Here is a 15,622-nt window from a genome sequence, read left to right on the forward strand (position 1 = left end):
TCTAGCTTTTTTTTTTTTTTGTATAATGTTTGCTCTCTAATGAGAAGCAATAAACATATCTTTCTCTGTGCACCTTTCCTTTCCTTAATCCAATCCTTCATGAAGAATCCTTGTGTTGACGAGATTTTCATGGTTACACAGCCTCAGAGCTGTGACAAGGAGCGTGGTGCCTCAGCAGGGTTTTTGTTTTTTGGTCTGTCCTTAGAATGCCCTTCTCTGTTTCCATGTGACTCTCATCATATAAGGACTGAAGCGGTTAATTAGCTGATTTATGAGTAATTCCTTCTGACAAGCTAGCCACCTTCCTTTAGCAAAAGTACAAGACGAGCAATCTAGAGGACAAGCATTAAATTCACTAATTAAATTAAATACAAAACCAGAGGCTTCTGGGGATCATATTTCTTTGTTAAAGCAAATAGACACTGCATAATTAATAATTAGATTGCAGTCATTTATTTAATTATGGAGCCTGACTTTAAGGGTAAATTCATAAAACAACATTAAATACCAAATGGACTTGTGTATTAGTACCTGAACATTTCTATTAAAATTTCATGCGGTGATTTCCTTGTGGATCTTATCTATGAAGGTTTTTTCCCCACAGTCATAAGACTTTTCTTCTATCTTTCCAAATCTCAGAAGAGTAATATAACCAATGAATGTACCATTCATACTAATATCCTGGCCATGCTGCTGGTGTGACAGGAATGTCACCTGCCACTTCTGATAGCTGTCACTGCACCATGAGTGTAGCCTTCTCTTTGCAGAGGAAGCCTCTCCTAGCCTGTACTACAGTCAAATTGACCAGATGTGGTGGGACTTGAACCCACGGCAAGGTTCTGCCTCCGAAGCATCTTTCCTACCAGCTTCCTATGGAATTGGCAACCTATTTTGCCTGGTTGACTCTGATAGTGGGTGTTGATTATCGATAGCCTGTACTTTACAGTGAGGTTGTGTTCTAAGAAATCCACTACAATTTTTAAAAAATGCTTAAGATAAAAATTTATGTAACTCTGCATCTTAGCCTGGGCCACTGTGAATATGCCCAGAGAACCTGCATCAGCCACACTTGGACAAAATCACCTACTACAAAGGCTACTTCATGCTAAAGTATTGTCAATCTCCTGTAAGTCACTGATGGACGGCCACAACGAAAGCAAGGACAGAATAGCAGCAGAAGTATGTTTTAGCACCATCCTCAGGTTGAAAACTCATCAGTGGGACCATCCTCTGTTAGGTACCAGGTATACATGGTCTGATGAGCACCTGAACTGGTGCTAAGAATTTCAAGGTAAAGATTTCCCAAGACAGGCAAGAAAAAGGCAAAGACAGTGGGTTAGGTGGTACAGTGGGGAATAGTGGAGCAGGAAGAGGAAGAGGATGTGGCAGATGTGGGTGTGACTATACAGAGAAGGAAACTTCAGAGAGGCTCCAAACCAGTGGGGGGGGGGGGATGCTGTTGCTGCTGCAGGGATAGAGTTGGAGGGGGAGGTTACTAGGAGGAAGAGAAGGAAGTTAGCATGAGCGCACCATGAGAAGAGATAGTAAGGGCAAGGCAGCCTGTAAGCCTGTGCAGGTGTGCATCTCAGTACCCCAGAGAGTATCTCTTTCTGTCTTGGAGCACAGAGCTGGAAAGGCATGGGCCACGTGGAGGGAGCAAGGCATAGGCCAGCTTGCACAGCAGCGACAAACTTGCTTAGGCTGTTTGGACAGGTGTGAGATGAAACTAGGATAGAATTCAGACCCTAAAGCCAAATGTAGAATCTGGGAAACAATGGCTCGGACAAACAGCAACAGGGACACTCTGTACCCAAGCTGGGACAGGGGACGGCAGGGCTCTGACAGCAACAGGAGCTACCCTAGACAATGCAGTCACTGTGATGGTGTGACGCTGACCTGGCTGGGCACCAGTGGCCTTTGCATCACAGTCTAGAAATTTGGGAGAAAGAAGTTTAAATGGAGATCAACAAGAACGGTGGGGGGGGGGGGAAGAGAAATTAAATGGTGCTAACTGAAAACCCAAATATCCCTTTAATTTCAAATTACACAGCAGTGGAATAATAAGACAAACTATTAGAGAATCCATAAACAAAATTGCTACACAGCTAATGTGGCTTCACATCACATGCATTCTGAGAAGTTGTCTCGAGGCAGTTTCATCACTGTGCGAGTCACCTTTCTGTTACTGCAATAAACACCCGAGCTGACCAACATGTAAGGAGGAAAAGGTTAGCTTACTCAGGGTTGCAGGCTTTAGCCAGTCCAGAACCAATTGACCCTACTTGTTTCAGGGGCCGTGGTGAGCCTGTGGGTCGAGGCAGGAGCGTGTGACAAAGTAAAGCCATTTGCTTCATGGCCAGGGAGAGTAAGGGAGACAGAAGTGCTTGTGGCTATACAATCCCCACCAAGAATGCAGAAAGTCCTTTTCTTTGCATCCCACCTCTTGAAGCCACCTCCTAGCAGTGCCTTTCTGGAGGCCAGGCTTCTATCACACACACCTTAGGAGGACACTTAAGATTTGCATAATAGCAGTCCTATCCCATGAGCCCAGAGAACCATTACGCTAGCTGATATGTGATATGAACATACATGTTATCTGAACTAACATGGTTTATGCTTGCACGGTGATGCTGGTCTGCACTGCTGTGTGCCTCTCTTTGGAGGATGTAGACAGCTGGGATGTATACAGTTGGATCCATCATGGGTGAGATTTTTCCACAAAAGAGAAACAAAAAGGCACAAAGAGTAAGAGAACCTCAAGTATCGTCCGTCAAGGGGCTATCTATATGTAACATTGCTAAACCCTGAGTTCTGCTGGGAGTCGAAGCAAGGCCAGAACACCCGGACCCTGAGGATGGGCTGATGGGCTGAAGAATCACCACAGGCAGCAGGATCTGAGTCAGGCAGGCAAGAGGAAAAAGCCTGGCTGAGAGGATGATCCGCATCGGCACCTCTGAATGCGGAGGCGGGGCTTAGAGTCAGACCCAGTGCATCTGTTCTCGAGGACGGCTGCAGGAGGCGGAAGGAGCAATGCAAGCGAGAACCCGAGCAACCCGAGCAACCCGAGGCTACTGCCGTGTGCACTGTCATGTGTGCAGGGAAGTCCTAGCGGGTGACTGAGGGGTTCAGAGGCCAGATTGCTAAGGCTGATGGGTGTCAGGAAAAGGAATGACCAGGGGTCACATAAAAGACAACGACAAGAGGAGTGATAGAGCCGAAGAAGGACTTTTACAGGAAAGGCAGAAACCAAGAGCCAGGAGGACAGAGCTGACGGCCCTCAGCATGGAGCCACAGATGGGAGGGTAGAGAGCACAAGGCAGCAGCAAGAAGTGCCACGGAGACGAGGCAGTTCCCTGTGAGGGAGAAGGAATGAGCAGAACTCGAGAAAGGAGGAGGCTCGGAGGATTTCTTCTGTGGCAGAAAAGGGCCTGGGAAACAAAGCCAGAAGCCCAGGGTTCGCTGTTTATCAACCCAGGCAGGAAAGCGCATCCCATAGACTCAGGGATGCAGTAGGAAACGCCTTCAACCGCATATGGGAAAATAGTGTGGAGGCACAGGTCCGCCATCGCAGCTACTCGTGAGGTCGAGGCAGGCGAATCTCAAGTTCCAGGGCGGTCTGGGCTACACGGTGAACTCAAGGCAGTCCTTAGGAAATTTAGTGAGATCCTGGATCAAGGTAAAAATTGCAGAGGGTTAGGAATGTAGCTTGGCGGTAGAGCATTTGCCTTCCGTGCTCGTGCCCTGAGTTTGATTCTCAATATCACACACACACACACACACACACACACACACACACACACACACAAATTGAAATGTAACAGAACGAACTAAACAAGCTCTTGGTCATTAGTCCACCAGTGTTAAGCCAAACCGAGGCAAGAACAGAGCCTTACCTGGTGGGAGGATCTATTGGCGGTTAATATGGCTGAACTAGCATGGAAGTGCCATTTTAATACAGTTTTAATATTTCTTCCCAAACATTCTCATTGTACCTTAAAAACTTTTGTGTCCTAGTAAAGAAAAATGAGAGCAAACATATTAATCAACAGGTTTGCAGGGCTGGAGAAATGATTAAGTAGTTAGGAGACTTGATTGGCAACTATGAGGACTACAATTCAAATGCCAGCACCCATCTAAAAAGCCAGGCGTGGTCATATACACGCCTCTAAGGCTGCACTGAGAGGGAAAGAGGCAGGACGGTTGCTGGGGCTTGCTGGCTGGCAGCCTAGCTAAGAGAGCATGAGCTCCAGGTTCCGGTTCAAGGGGAGATCCTGCTTCAAAAGAGTGAGGTGCAGACCTGACACCTTCCTCTGGCCTCAGCACCCTTCCACAGGTGTGGGTGTATGTGAGAGGGCGCGGGCGCGCGCACACACACACACACACACACACACACACACACACACACACAGAAAGAAAGAGGGAGAGAGGGGGAGGAGGAGGGAGAAGAGAAGAGGGGGAGAGCGGAGAGGGGGAGAAAGGGTTCCTGGAAGAAACCAGGAAGGCAAGAGATAGGCCTCAAGCACACATCCCTAGTTTGCAAGTATAGATGCCAAATTTATCACACACCCCCCCTATTTTTCCCCCTCTTTACTTCTTGTTGTTTTGGGTGTCATTTTCTGATCTGGGTTGCATTTAGAGATACAACGTTCTTCTAGTTCTTGGTGCTCCTCTAAGTATGGAACTCAGCAGCAGACTCAGTAGTCTAGGAAACATCTGATGCTTTCCAAGTACCGTGGCAGGGTGACCTCACCTTTCCTCTAGACTCATCCAGCATTACACAAGTTTTAAGAAGGTGTCAGGGCTGATTCCAGCTTGTTTGCATTGTGGACTCTTTTTTTTTTTTTTTTTTTTAACTTGCCCCAGTCAGGCACCTCACACCAACTACTTGCATGGCGAATTTCTGTCTCTTAAATATACTACCGCCCTGCATTTATCCTGAAAGAGTGTCCTGGCTGCCTTTCTTTTTTAAGTAGGGGTTATTTTAAAGTGCTCTGTGTTGGCAAGCAGAGCCTTCCTTTTCACGGGGCAGTGGCCAGTGTGCTGAGCTCTCTTCCTGCCTGTGCTGTGTTTGAGGACGGTCAGGAACAGTTCCAGCTTCGCTGGCTGCTGTTTTGCAGAAGGGCACTGCAATGGTGGGCTTAAAGACTCACTCCTTCTCATTTCTAACTGGTAGGTATTTTTCCCTCAAAAGGGCTATCTTCAAGTTAATGCGAATAAACTATAAGGATTTGAGTTCTCAGAACCCGACTCTTAGGATGGTGCTAACTGAACTCATATTTCTTTGTAAGTAATAACTTTTGACTTAAACACTTTAAAATTAAAAATTGTTTGGTAAGTCTAGAACGGAAGATGATCTGGGGAGTAGGGGAAACCTGGTGCGTTTCCTTTAGGAAATGACGGGATGGTCTGGCAGTGATGCCTCTATCTTCCTGTCTCAACTCTGAACAAAAGGTTGAACCGACTGCCTGGCTGTTCCAATAGATCCCTGTGTGATACTACCAGGTCAGAGAGGATCACGTACTTGGATGCCTTGCCTGCCTCCTTTTAAGTATTTCTAGTTAGTCTTAGGGCATGCAGGCAAAAAAAAAAAAGCAAGTCAGCTCTTAAGAATAGAGTACATTTAATTAAAAAATAAGTAAGATGGGTCCATGTGGCACCCAGCCTGGTTGCACCCTATTAGGAGCCGGGATAATGTCTGTGGCACGTGTTACCACCAAGGGACATGCACTGTCTGTATTGCAGCCTGAAGCCACGCTGATGGCCATAGGCCGTACTGCTTCTGGGAACCATAGTGATGTGGGTGGCCTGCGCTGCCACCTGAGGCCATGTTGATGTTCAGACAGCCTTGGAAGACTTTGTCTGGCTTTCTGGTCCTACTGCAGCAAGAGGCCATGTTTATGGTCTGTGCTGTCACCAGAAACCACGTGGAGGCCCACGACCCAGTGCTACCCCGACTGGGAAGGGCAAGGAGGCTGCCTTTGCTGCGGCATCAATGACTGCTGATGCACAGCTGAGAGGGAGGGGCGCGGAAGGTTCCTATGACAACCCCTACCTCCACCCCACCCTTTCCTCCCAAGATGTAACAGCCTAGACAGGAAGCCTCCAGTGAGAACTCTTTAAAGGTGGGGAGGCTGAAGTGTAGCTCTCTACAACTGGTGGCTTCTGGCAGAGGTGAGGGAGGGGAAGGGCGCAGTTCTATTTAAGGCGCAGGCCAATGAGAGTTTGACTACGCTCCAGTGAGTATATAGACAACACAGAGTGGACTCTTTTTTTTCTTATTTTTATGTTTTACTTCTTTGGGGGTGAGTAACGAAGGGGGGGGCAGACATGGAAGGGCTGGGAAGGAATTGTGATACATGATATGAAACTCTCAGAGACTCAATAAAAAATGTTATGTGGAAAAAAACATAAATAAGACTACTCAGGAAAAGTTGTATTGATTCACTGTGCATATCTGATAGTTTATAGACCGTCGCTATACTACATTATCTAGAGCAGGCTAAGAAAGCTGTCACCAGCATAACTACCTTATGCGATATTTGTTCCTGTTAGTGAGCAACCTTTGGGGGGACCAGCTGGTATAGTGCACTGCCCCCAAAGGGTTAACAGCATTGTAGGACTCTTTTGTATATATCTTGGTATTTTCCGTTCAGAATTTATAAACTTTCTTTGTTAATGCAGCATGCGCTCACTACGTGGTATGAGAGGCACCACCCTCTTGATACTGTCCATGCTCTGCAAAATGCTGGGGACCAGGAGAGGGATAAAGATCTCTAGAGTCACGATCTCCTGCAGCTCCTTGTTGCCATGGCTTTCTAAACGGATGGTAGGGCTGGCACCTTGGGCCTTAGGGCAATGGAGTACGGACTTGGGTTTTCAAGTGGCTCTCAAAACACCAGGCCCTACTCATTTCTAAGCATCCGTCTTTATCTTTACCCAAGATAGACGTAGTGGGAGAATAATAATACTGCAAGGATTCTTTCGAGAGGTAGGTTCTGGGGGCGGACCAACTGGAGCTGCTGCAGTGAAAAACCACACTCAGAGATTCAGAGCCTAGAGTAGAAGAATCCCAAGGGCTCAGAAAAGCCTGACGGTAGAGAAACTGCACCTACCCTGACGTTTCCTGGCTGGTTAGCGTGAAGAACTTTCTGTTCTAGTAAAGTCTGCTAACTGAAGGGTCTGGATTGAGGTTCAAGGGGACATTAAGACAAGCCGTTAGGGAGTGAGTTCATTGGAAGAGTTATAAACACCATAGGCAGGTAGGCGGTAGTGTGGTCGGTCAGCTGGTAGATAGGGCAGGCGAGCAGACAGGCAGGCAACTGAGGACTCTAAGGAGAGTTCAGACCTCAATTCTATAGCAAGAGAGCACAGGGAGGAGAGTTCTGAAGAGAGGAACTCAGGATCCACGTGGCTTAAGTGGAGGTCTCTTCTTATATCTTTCTAGCAGGGAGGCTTTAGAGACTAAACCATAGCCAGGCTCTCTGATTCCAGGCCTGAGTGGATGGGAAGCTTAGCAGTGTGGTTACCAGTAGCCTCTTGATGTGAACCCACTGTCCCGGATCCCTAGATATCTGTCAGCTAGGGACTCCCAGTAGGTGCCTGTGGGTATCTGTGACAGGGACAAGTGTTGGCTTCACCTTTTCCGAACCTACTTTATTTGGGGTTCTTTAAATGCTTATACCTCCCTTCCAACTCTCTCCTACCCTAGATAGGAGAGAGAGGAGGTTTAAGGGGAACAGGAGAAGTAGACCTTGTTGAATTCAGTTCCTGGGAGCGATTCCCCTGGAGTAGTCAGTAGGATTTCAGCAGACCAGCAATTCCATCAAAGTTGTTGCTGGAACCAGGAACAGCAGCCAGAGCCCAGAGCATGGAAGTATCCTCTGGCACGGTCCTCTCTACTTCAAGTGGAGCAATGAACAGACAAACAATACTAAGACCCAAAAAGCCACAGCCTCCTGTTTTGGGTATATATGTATATACACACATACATATATATATTCTCCTCTCAGAGTCTGTACTAGGATGTGTTTCAACTGGCAAAAGCCAAACACCCCTCCCCCCATGAAGTGGTTTGACTTCTAAGTGAATAAACATCACCTGCTCTCTCACAAGTCTGTTTCCCATCCCATACTTGGGATCAAAACAAAAACATGTTTATATCCAATACAGAAAAGGCCTTTGCGTATACTGTGTCCTGAGCAGCAGCTAGATTCTACATCACATTATTACACTAACAGCCCGTGGGATCCGGATTCTGTAGACTACTATCTCTTACTTAGGACACGCGCTGATACATCTCTGGACTTCACACTGCTTGAATCAAGTTGGTCTTTGCTGTGCCCCTTTGGACCCAAAGGCTTCAGTTTCTAGCTCCAAACACATCTGCTTCCACATCTTCCCCTGTCCTGCAATGCTGACTTCCAAATACAAATGGAGTAAGTTGCATGAAACTGCCAGGGGTGTGGTGGTGTATGTCTTTAATCCCAGCACTTGGGAGGCAGAGGCAGGAGGCTCTCTGTGAGTTCAAGGCCAGCCTGGTCTACAAAGTGAGTCCAGGACAGCCAAGGCTACACAGAGAAACACTGTCTCGGAAAAAAAAAAAAAAGCAAACAAAACAAACAAACAAAAAAACCCCAAGCAAAACCCAAACAAAACAAACAAACAAACCAAATGTAAAGATAAATGAGGAAATGAGAGAAAATGGCAGGAATGGAGGGAAACAGGGGGCTTGGCGCCCTACAACCATTTCCTCAGTGACATGCTAGCCTTCAGCATGCATTTACAACTTCCTCTACCGTTGAACCATCCCAAAGGAATAAACCATGATTTTGTGGGAGAAAAAAAAAAAACAACCCTCAAAGTGAGAAGAATTGTATTTGGTCATGAGTGTAGCTAGTCAGTGCGACAAGTTCTGTCATATAATTTTGTAGTGCATTGATTTTCTGTACAGACAATTATTAGCTCATTTATTCATTCAACAAATATATACTGGACAGCTGTTCCATGTGAGGCCTTTTCCCTCTATGCATTTAAAAACAGGTTAAAAACACAGCGCTCAGAAGGCAGCTGTGCTATGCAGGAATACAGTTAAGAATCAACCTATTAGGTATGACCACGTTTTAGGAGAACACAGATCACAGTTAAAGTGATGGCATCAGAGACGGTGGAGTGGGGCGGAGACTGGGTGTGGAGTTATTAAATACTTCCTATTTTAACAGTGACAATATTCTTACCCTTTCCTCTCCTATGTCGCCCCATTCCTCTTTTCCTTTCTTCCTTCTTTCAGCCCCTCTCCCCCTTCTCTCTTTTTCTTTTTTCTGCTGACTTAAAAAAAGTTTCTTATTTTATTTATATGGGTGTTTTACCTGCATTATGCACACGACATGTGTGCCTGGTGCTCTGGTGGCCTGAAGAGGGCATCGGATCCCTTGGGACTGGAATGACAGAAGGTGGTGAGCGACCATGTAGGTGCCAGGAATCAAACCAGGGTCCTCTGGAAGAGCAGCCAGTGCTATTAACTGCTGAGCCATCTCTTTAGCTCCCTGCCCCTGACTTTTTGTCGTCAGAATTTTTAAGTACTTTGTTTTTAAAAGCACAGGTGTTCACAAAAATCCAGGACAGTATAAGAAAGCAAAAATATCCTAACGTTTTACCATGCACTTCAATTTTGGTTTAAAAATAAAATCATTATGTACCCAAGTCACACACTTGAAAAAAAAAAAAAACCACAGCATCTTGCTGTTTACACTCTTCAATAACTTACTTTTCCACTGAATACTTTGTTGTATGTGTTATTCTCATAACCCTTTACATATAATTTTCTATAGTTACTGCACTGTGCCCTGAAAAGCAAAGATGATATGAAAATGTGTATGCTAAAACTCGATCTAATTTTGTGCTTTCCCACCATGTTCTCTTCCATAATAAAAACAGGGATTTTTCCTTTTATACTCTCCAATACTATTTTATGTAAATGGAGCAAATATAGATTTACATGATTTCGAACAGCCCCTTCTCATACACAAGGCTTCATCTGATACAAGAGTCTACACTTCGCTTTTCATTTTACACCAATCAGGCCCAAATCTCCCGTGCTGTGTTAGCACACAGGAATCCTTTTCAGATTCAGGCATCTGGGATCTGTATGTAGCAGAGTCTAGTTAACTACTCTGCTATTGATAGTGATTTGCTCTCAGCCAATCCAAAATATAAGATGTCATGAAATTTAATAAGAGTGTGTCTGAAATAGGATTGAGGAACAGATATGAGTGGTTTCCTGGATATTATAATTGAAGTCAGCGCTAAAGGCATCACACAAAGGTGATGGGGCCCTTTGTTGTTCTACACAATGTTGGGGTTCCTGGGCAAACATTTATGAAGAAGGAGACTTCTTTTCATCTTATTTCCCATGTTAGAAACAACAAAATTTGTAATAAAACTTATTTCAAATGACATCTCATGAGTTTATTCAGGTAATGAACATTTTCTAAGCATCTATCTGGCCAATATAGGTAATTTACTTCAACATGGATGATAAATCTAGCTTTAATTTCTATATTGAACATTTTTTTATTTTAATTTTTTATCAACTTAATTTCCCAAAAGGATTAAAATTAATCATTGCAAGAATTTGTGTAAGTTTCTCTTTAAAATCGTATTTTTGAAATGATAAATAATAAAAGAGAAGCACCAAAGGGAACAAACGAATGAGTGAGTAAGTGAGTAAATACAGATGCGTGTAGATTAATTCCCACCTGCTCCTTACAAACATGTATTAGATTTTAACCTTGCCTTGCACAGATGAGTTGGATCAGCGAGACCGATGCTATGCCAGTATCACACATCCGTTGAGTTTAAGAGACAGGGTGCTACATACACCAGGACATGTTTCTGCCCTCAGTTCAACAGCACATTCTTCTGACTCTCAGTAAACCTGATTGCCTGTGGCCTGGGGTCATTTATTTGTTGACAATTCCTCTCAGATAAATCACTTCTTTTTAAATTAAAAAAAGACAAATCATTTAAAGGTTTGCAGCTAACCAGAGAGCGGGATAGCTATTGTTTGTGTGTGTGTGTGTCTTCGAGGGGAGAAAAAAACAAAACAAAACAAAAAAAAACAAAAAAAAAACCTTGAGAAAAAGTGGTATATATTCAACATGAGTTCTGAGTTTCTAAACTTTACTAGTGAGGCAAGAGATTTTTATAGACAAGCTGTAGCATCTCGCAAAGATAAAGATAAAGGCGGGAAGACCCATGGAGAAGAATCACTCTAGTTAACACTCTCCGGATCAGATCTGGAGAGATTACTATGTCTTGGAGTAAGAGGAAGTAAAAGAAAAATGGAGCAATTAAGGATTCCATCTGCAGTTTTCTGTAACACAAGTGTACTCTAACAGGGCTTGCTACAGGCTGTCACCAACAGAGACTTCCTTAAACAATGGTGCTGGAAACAAGTGTGAGAAAGGAGGGTCCTACAGGTCACGTGGGGAAATCTCAAGCTCAAGGTGGCTCTGGGGTTGGAGATTGTGCACGTGCTGGGAGAAAGATTTACACACTGCAACTGCCCTCTTGATTCATTAGCCTCATCTTTTTTATATTTATCTAGGGAAACTGGTTTTAAGTTGGAGGTTCTCTGTGGAAAGGAAACTTTGGTCAGGGAGTATGCGAACACCTCCTGTGAATAATAAAGACAGCACACTTGTTTGTATAAAGTGATATGAAAAGAGATGTCAAGACAAAAAGATGCGTGTTTGGGGCTGGGACTGTGGCATAGCTGATAAAGTGCTTGCTGCACAGGTGTGAGCCTGAGTTCAGATCCCCAGTATCACGTAAAAGGCAGATGTGGCGTCACGTGTCTGTAATGCTAGGGCTTACTGGCCAGTGAACCCAGTTGGCTGTAAGACTTTGTCTCACAAAATAAAGTAGAAAACAACTGAGGAAATGACTCAGTATCAACCTCTGGCACCATATGTACATGCATGCGAGTGCACACACACACACACACACACACACACACACACACACACACACACACACACTTATTCACACACATGAATAAGTTGGTTGTAGCAATGCTGTGTCTTCTGTATTTTTCAACAACTGTTCAATGTAAAGGCAGTTAGTGTTTTTGCACACTTACTGAAATTCTGTCGTTGTGAAAGAGCCTGTTTAAGAAAGAAAGGATTAAAAGCTTCTACAAACAGAAGACTGCAAATTGCTGTGACTCCTACCTCACTCTGGCATACTGTTTTCTCAAATTTCCAGTGATAGCTGTTTCCCCGGTGACTGTCATGGAAGAAAACTGCAATTTTCCTAAGCCTACTTAAGCACTTCTAGCCTCGCCTGAGCTGAACACTTTGGGGACACATTTTTAGTTTTCCAGAAATAATTTATAACTAGTTTCTAGGTTTGCCAATAACTGGAATGTGCATCAAACAGTGTTTTTCTGTAATTACGTTTGTGTTGGTGTGCTGTTATATAATTATCAAATTTTCAATTACTATAATATACAAGAGAGCATATATTTTATAATGTACTAATTATATGACCCACAGAATATTGTAATTTGCAAAGGAATGCTTGCCTGTGAGTGTTTTCCAAACGCATTCGGTGGGACGTCAGCAATTGTCATTATTCAGCTGCAAACCACTTACCAAGCCCAGGGTGAATTTCAGCAGAGCCAGCTAGCTGCATACAGAGCAGCGCCAGCTCACTGAACGGTGTTTGCCACTGCCTGACTACCCATCTTGAAAAGAGACCCAACTGAAAGCACAAGTATTAGACGAAGAGGAAGACTACAGAAAAGAAACACAGGAAAGGACGGATTAGAATTGAGCCCAAACTTTTCAAATCTGTCTGCCTTGGCCACTGCCCTTCTTGCCATTTTTAACTCGAAAACCATTTGCACTACTCACTGTTATTAGTGCACAGCTTACTGCAGTGTTTGTTATAGCTTGGATGGTGACTGTCCTTCGAAAGTTCCCACGTTATAGGCTTGGTCCACAGACTATGGCACTATTATTGTCAGGTGGTAGAACATTCAGGAAGATGGGTCATTAGCCGTACACACTTGACGGGTGTGTGCGACCTTCTTGTCTGTCTTTTTTCTTCCCAGAAATCATAAATGAACAATTTTCCTCTACTATGAACTCCCACTATGGTGGCCTGGGCTGCCAGTTACAACACAACAGGGGTAAGACAGGGAAGAAGCAGAACCTCTAAACCCATGAGCTAAACTAAGCCTTTCTTTCTTATCAAACACATCATTTAGACATTTTTATCAACATGACAGGAATCTAATGTATTGTCCAATCATAAAACATCAAATAGCATATGTATGTATATGTCGGGGGTGTAATTTAAGTCAGGTTTACAAACCCAGAATATAAAATATTTTGTGCAGCCTCAGTAGGAACTGGAATGTTAATAGATATGAGCAATGGGGACAGGATTTGTGAGGACTGACCTCATTGCCAGATTCTAGCCCCTGGGGCTGTGCTCTTCAAGAGTTGACAGTGAGAACCACCCATGTGATCTCTCATTTCCTAGGTACCATGCTCACTAAGGTTAAAGAAACAGTGGAGATAACCGTCAGTGATAGGTTTCATTTAACCCAATATATCTAACATTTATTATGTAAACACGTGTGACCATGAAAGTATCAATAATTTATTTTGCATTATGATTTAATTCACTTGTCCTTCCCACTGGGGTGACTTTCTTTGGGGCTAAAAGTATCCAAGCTATTCTGTGTCTTTAAAATCCAACATGTGGATTATGCTTTTAGCACACCTTAATAGCTAGCTGCATTTCAAGTACTCAAATGCCCCACGTGGGGAGTGGATAACACATTTAGAAAGCCCAGCTCTAGGTGTCCCAATGGCTGGAGTGCCTGCTTCTTAAAATTTTTGAAGACAAAGTAGATTAATAGATTTTTTTTTTTGTTAAAAAAGCCTATTGTATTGAGGTTTAAGATCCCAGGTGTGTTGGATGATGTTTCACCAGGAACACAGTTGTCGGGTGGGAGAGATGGTCCAATCCTTAAGAGCACTTGCTGCTCTTGTAGAAGGCTCAGGTTTAGTTCCCAGAACCCACAAGTAGGGTCACAACAGCTTGTAAATCTGGTCCCAGGGGATCCAATACCCTCTTCTGGTCTCTGTGGGTTCTTGAATGTACATGTTGAATTTAAACTCATGCAGGCAAGTACATGTACACAAGTACATAAAATAAAATAAATAAAAAATTTAAATGAGTTTAAAAAATAACAAACTTAGTTTATTAAGAGAAACTGAGTGACACTCCTATCCTTTAGATTTTCTGATAAAGCCGTAGACACTGAGATGTTTTCTTCCTGTTTGCTTTTGTACCCACTTCCAAGCCAGACCCACTTATGTAACCAGAAAGATGATATTTCTAGAATGGTGAAACCCAGTCCTTTTCTATGGTACAATTTCATCTCTGGCCATGAACTTGGATAATGGCGCCTCACAAATATAAAAAATCCTCGTGATACTATGCCAGAAAAGGAAGGTAGAGAAATGACATCATTGGCTACTCAAAAATTTGGTGTGCTTGAGATCCTACACACACACACACACACACACACACACACACACACACACACAAACACAAACACAAACACAAACACATCACATACTCTCTGTCTTTCTCTAACTGTATGTATGTGTGTGAAAGCACATGTATGTCTGTGTGTCCTGCTAAATATTCTCTCTCTCTCTCTCTCTCTCTCTCTCTCTCTCTCTCTGTGTGTGTGCGCGTGTGCGTGTGTGTGTGTGTGTGTGTGTGTGTGTGTGTGTGTGTGTGTGAGAGAGAGAGAGAGAGAGAGAGAGAGAGAGAACACATGTGGTATCTATATTTTTCCTGGCTGTTATTCAATTTTAAGCACATGATAATGTGGACTCAAATAGCTTCTTAATCTGCTTTTTTTCTTTACCGTCATTAATCTATGGATGACAACTTTCTCAGCTATATCAACTTTCATGGGATGCTGTGAAGACTCTAAATGCTTTTAATCAGATGTGTTTCCTCTTGTAATAAGAACTGGGTATGCACTGTGTTCCCGATAAACATTTCTCGTAGGTGAGGTGGTAAAGGAGGAGAGAAAGCATCCAAAAGTTTGTGAAAGTTTGCAAGACTGACTACATCTGAGGTTTATGGAGGCAAAGTCTTTCTAGAATGGAATAGATGCAACGTTTTCCTTTAGAGAAGGGTGCAGGAAGGATTGGGGTGAGTAAGCAAAAAAAAAAAAAAAAAAAAAAAAAAAAGCAGTGAGGAGACACTGCCAAGTTACATATCAAATTATACATGCTCTGCTGTTCCCTCCTGGAGCTTTCTGTGAGGGTGTGCCTCGAGAACTGTTCTCCTCTGAGAGGAGTCTCTCTAGAGCACACACTTCAGCAGAGTAGAAACTTTCATTTCCGCTGTGAAGGGCGCGGCTCCCCCATCTTTTTCTGGCTCATCCTTCCTACCGGAGTGACTTTCTTTGGAGCTATTTTCAAGCACCCGAGGAATGAAAGACAAAATGAGGGCTGGTCTGCCACATAGCCATTTAAGTGGTTAAAGATAGAATGGCGGGGGCCCAGTCTTTCCGTAGCTTTGTGAC

The sequence above is a fragment of the Acomys minous genome (assembly GCF_964271855.1).
Source record: "Acomys minous genome assembly, chromosome: 5".
Classification (NCBI taxonomy): Eukaryota; Metazoa; Chordata; class Mammalia; order Rodentia; family Muridae; genus Acomys; species Acomys minous.